The following is a 6,000-nucleotide window of genomic DNA, read 5'->3' on the forward strand; positions in this document are numbered from 1 at the left end:
GCACCATACAAACCACCCATCCCGTTTCCAAGAAAAGGAGTTGAGTATGAGCAAGTAATAAGAAATAAAGATTGTGATACTTCTGGAAAGAAGAAGAAGAAAAAGAATAAGAAAGTACAAGAAACAAAAGCCGTAAATATAAACCCGGTGAAGACAGTTACACCAAAACCTCCACCTAGGGTAGGTGATCCGGGTGAATTTATTGTTCCTTGTCTACTTAGTGATTGTGTCATGTATGATGCACTAGCAGATTTAGGTGCAAGTGTAAGTGTTATGCCTCTTTCCTTATATAAGAGATTAGGTGTAGGTAAGTTAAGTCCAACGGATATGAGTGTTCGACTCTTTGATCAAACCATTAAGCACCCAGTTGGAATTGCTGACAACCTACCCATTCAAGTAGGTAATTTAACCTTTCTAGTCGAATTCATTGTCATTGACATAGAAGAGGACCCAAACATTCCTCTAATTTTAGGTCGACCATTCTTTGCGTCCACCGGGGCGTTATTTGATGTAGGAAATGGAAGAATGACACTTAAAAGTGGTAACAAATCAATCACCTTTATGATTCGAAAGTCTAAATCTCCACCAACTAAAACCGTTGAACCAGTAAAAACGATTGGTAATAACCATGTTGTTTTACCAACTCCAACGGTAGTGCTTAGCAATAATAAAACGCCTAAGTGTGGGGAAAATGAAGTAAAACCTAATGATGACTTGATAATAAAGAACCCCGTTGTTGATACGAAATTAAATGACCCCGTTATTAACAGTTCAATGAAGAAACTTTTTAAACGGGCTATCGATGCTAGAAGTAAGGGGAACTTTAAGTTATGTAACCGGTTAGTATCCAATCTGTCGCCTAAAGAAAAGGCGAAACTAGTTGAATTTTGGGATATTACGGAAGAAGCCGGACACTGGCTTAAAGAAAAAGTCACAGATAGGCAAGTTGATTATGGACCAAAAGAAATTGACGATGAAGTTAATCACAATTTCGACACCACAGCTACCTAAGTGTGGGGAGATTCAAATGTTCTAAGAAAATGCTATCTAGAGTTAGTTGTTCTGTTCTCGTGTAGTTCCGAGAATGGAATCCGATTGGTCTTTTCCGCTAGCAGACACTAAAGAACTAGTTTTCTCCCTCCATTCTGAATTTTTGTTTTGTAGGTTTTATATAAAATTAATATGTTTTTTTTTTTTTTAAATTTAAGTTTTGTGTGAATTTTAAAAATCAAAATTTACTTTATTTCATTAAGTTGAAAAAAAATGCTTTCTAAAATTCGTCGTAAGTTGAACACTAGGTCATTGAACCGAAATTGCTTTACCCGAGGGTGGGACGGCAAATTTTGTTATCATTATTTTTAATTTTATTGATCTAAAGTATGCCAAAAAGATATTAGACTTTATAAATTTTTGAACGTGGGGTAATATACCCAACTTCAAAAATATGTATATATATGTTTGTATTTTATATTATGTACAAAACAGGGTAGAACAAAGCACTTTCAAAGACTAACATTAAGTTCAGCAATAGCTACTGATTTTGACGACAAGAAGCAAAATATCAAATGTGAAATAACAATATGTTTGCAAACTCGGTATTTTTAATCACTTTTCTACACTAATCACCCTCATGAATTTATAATTATAGTCTGATTTCATGCAAATGAGGGCATTGCATGATCTCAAGTGTGGGGAAGGGTTATAAATTCTCTCGGGTTTACACTTAGTTTATTTGCCAAATTTTGTAAAAATTTGAAAAATTTTCAACTAAATGAACTCAAAATCATGTTTATACATATTTATGAACGATGAAAACTAGGTGTTAATACCGAAATTATCGTTACCTCGAAAAGGACATAAATTGAGAAACAACTTAAAACGCTTGAATTCATTTAAAATGGAATAAAGGAGAATAAAAAGGCAAAGAAAGAAACTAAGTGTGGGGAGAATGTACCAAGTTATTCAATTAAAAACTATCTATCACATATTTTTGTACAAACAATTGAAAATACTTTTGTTTTGAACGATAATCAACTGTTTTATCCGATGAAAGAAAAGAAGAGATGGATCTACACGATGAATCAATTCCATCATTTGAAGGAAGTAAAGTCTTCCGAAAAAGACACGCGCTTCTTGATTTAGGTCATGAAGTTGTCGTCCAGACCAGCTGTAGGTTGACGAAAAATCTAGAAAAGTCATCTCTAAAATCAGCAGGAAATCCACGGACCTCAGCATCAAACAGGGTCGCCAAGTGGTCAGATTTATCCTAACCATGAGAAGGATTTATCTCGTACAATGGGGAGGCACCGTGCAAATTAGCTTGATAAGACTAATGAATCAGATCCCCAGAAAGGATAATCTCCTTAAAGATTAAAAATCAGCTTTTAAGACTGATATTACTCAATCCTTGAGATTGACCTTAAAGATTGAGAATTACAAACTCATGGAATTCAATGATATCTAAACTCGAGCTTGAACGAGAAAATATTTTGATCAAAAATGCAAACCGATTTGTTTTCTGAAAATCCATTTTCAATGCGTTCATTACAATTGAACGTAAAATCCTAGGAATTCACCTGGAATTCATTAGGTCACCTGAACTAAATCGGGTGTCAACCGTAAGAACGGTGGTTGCATAGCATGGTCAGAGACAGGACCTTGTGCCAGACCGAAAAATCATAGGATGATCTTTACTATTGCTCCTACCAAGGATAGTTCTAGCATCCGACACGTTAAAAGACCATAATCAAATGCATGTCACGGGACATTGCCTTAACAGTTTCTTGTTCATCGCTTTCCTTTACAACCGGACGGTAGTTTACCGAAAGGTAATATACGGAACAAGTAAACTGGATGTGTGCTTTCCGATACCGGGATAGCAGTGGATTACACGAGCCTAAAAGTTTTAGCCAAAATAATGATCCACAAATATATTTTGCAACACCAATGATGGATCAAATCAGAAAACTTGTCTAGGGTAAAATCTAGCTTGAATTTTTAAAAGATTAAATGTTTTCATAAAGATCCAATTTCCTTAAAGGATCTAAATTTTTATAGTCATGTGGGACTGTAAACCGCCTTTCAAATGTGCACTTTGCTTTGAAAACCGAAAGTAAATCGGCTATTTGATTGCAAGTGTCGTTGTCCTAAACCCAAGGCAACTGTGGATGACACACCCACCTTTAACCATCATTACTGTCATTGTTTATACCGCTATATCAAAATCACTGATGTACAAAATGTGATGAATAAAAAAGTGATTCATGTATGTTTTTATTTCAAGTTCTGTATTGCTTGAGGACAAGCAACGCTCAAGTGTGGGGATATTTGATAGTGTTTCAAATGAACATATATTTAGTAGCAATATCGTTCCAATATGTAAAGTTTTTAAATGTAATTTCCTTATTTTTAGTTGTAATAGTTAAATAAATAAGTGCGAAGACGAAAGACGCAAATCGCTCGAAAATGAAGATTTAAAGACAAAAACGAAGATTTGAAAGACCAAAACGTCCAAAAAGCTCAAATGTACAAGATACAATTCAAAAGGTTCAATTTATTGATGAAGAACGTCTAAAAATGACAAGAGTACAAGTTACAAAACGCAAAGTACAAGATATAAAATTGTACGAAAGGACGTTCGAAAATCCGGAACTGGGACATGAACCAACTCTCAACGCTCGACGCAACGGTGTAAAAATTACAAGTCAACTATGCACAAGAATAAAATATAATATTTAAATAATTCATAATAAGAATAATATTAAATAATAAAAAGTTGTTAATTGAGCATAGTTCAGGGGTCGTAAATGAAAATTTGAATTCTAATTTCCCTATAAAACGAACGATATGTTCGATGAATTAGGAGATATTTTTTCGATCTTTTTTTTCTTTCTATCTTTTTTCTTATTTTTCTATATCAAATATCAATATCTATATTTATAATTCTCTATCATAATGTTAATGTAATCAGATATAACAATAATCTTAATTTTAATTTTAAATTATGATAATAATAAGATTTATGATAGAGATCGTTTGAGTATGTAAGTCGAAATTCTGTCCGTGTAACGCTACGCTATTTTTAATCATTGTAAGTTATGTTCAACCTTTTTACATTAATGTCTCGTAGCTAAGTCGTTATTATGCTTATTTAAAATGAAGTAATCATGATGTTGGGCTAATTACTAAAATTGGGTAATTGGGCTTTGTACCATAATTGGGGTTTGAACAAAAGAACGACACTTGTGGAAATTGAACTATGGGCTATTAATAGATGGGGGGTATTGTCTAATTGAGTGACAACTCATTGGAGTCTGTCGAACCTATCTTCAAATTAATTAACCTAATAATTAATAATGATTATGGTTGTCCTATTTAGTGATGTTCATATGGAATCTGTTATAATCATTTAATTAATCAATTGGGTTGGGTAATTGATTATTCATTCTGATCAAGTGGATGAATTAATATTCATAAACTAATTAAAACAGGGGTGGATTACATACAGTGATAACTGATGTAATTGTTGACAGAAGTGATAACTGCGTCACAGTTTAAATCCTTAATCAGTTGGAATATTTGACTTCGGGTATAAGGGTAATTTGACGAGGATACTCGCACTTTATATTTATGACCGATGGACTATTATGGACAAAAACCAGATAGACGTATCAAATAAACCAGGACAAAGGACAATTAACCCATGGTAATAAATTAAAATCAACACGTCAAACATCATGATTACGGAAGTTTAAATAAGCATAATTCTTTTATTATATTTCTCATCGTATTTTTATTTTCTGTCATTTTATTTATCGCAATTTATTTTACGCACTTTAATTTTTGTCATTTATTTTTACGCTTAAAATCGACAAACCGGTCATTAAACGGTAAAACCCCCATTTTATAATAATACTACTACTTATTTAAATATATATTTTTACAAATAAACTTAATAATATAGCGTTAACTTCACCAGCTCCCTGTGGAACGAACCGGACTTACTAAAAACTACACTACTCTACGATTAGGTACACTGCCTATAGTGTTGTAGCAAGGTTTAGGTATATCTCATCCGTAAATTAATAAAACTTGTGTCATATTTTGTAGCATTTTGTATTAAAAATAATACTATTTCGTACCCTCACGCTACATCGCCAAGTTTTTGGCGCCGCTGCCGGGGAACTTATCTTAAAAGTCGGAAGCGCAACGCTAATAAAAAAAAAAAAAAAAAAATTTTTTAGTTACTTTTATTAAAAGTCGTTTTTGTAAAAATTACGTTTTAAATATTCAAAAATATAAAAAGAAAAACAAAAATATTAGTATTTTTAGGATTTTGTTAAATATTTAAGTTTTATAAGTTTCTTTATCTTTATTTTAATTTATAAAAATATAAATTTTATTAAAAATCGTTTATTTAAATTAAAAACAGAAAACAAAATATAAAAAAAAAAAAAAATAAAGAAAAACGCGTAAAAGTACAATCTGTCAACTGAATTCTGAATCCCCGCGACTCGCGGGGTTTTCCTCTTTATTCACCGCAACTCGCGGAGGTCTTCTGACACACGGACAAAACCCTAATCACGGGTTTTAATTTATTATTATTATTATTAATTACTTAATTATTATTATTATTATTAATTTTAGTTTTATTTTTACTTTTTACTTTATATTTATGTATTTTATTTAATTAGTTTTATTAAAATTGAAAAATTAGTAGTTTTATTAAATAAATAATATAAAAATAATATTTTTTATAAAAATTGTACTTTTTACAACTTTTTGTATATTTTTATATTTTGTACCTTTTTAATCGTTGTAGCGTAACTTTTGTATTTTTAGCTCATAATTAATTTTAAACTTAGTTTTTGCTATAGTTATTTTTACTCCTAAATTTTTAGGCTTTGCCGTAGAATTCCTTAAGTGCTTTTTCTTTAGACTAAGATTTAGGTGCTTTAGAATTTTGCGACGCCTTTTTAAGTTTTAGTTTCTTTTTAAGTT

Source organism: Rutidosis leptorrhynchoides, chromosome 11 (genome assembly GCF_046630445.1).
Source record: "Rutidosis leptorrhynchoides isolate AG116_Rl617_1_P2 chromosome 11, CSIRO_AGI_Rlap_v1, whole genome shotgun sequence".
Taxonomy (NCBI): domain Eukaryota; kingdom Viridiplantae; phylum Streptophyta; class Magnoliopsida; order Asterales; family Asteraceae; genus Rutidosis; species Rutidosis leptorrhynchoides.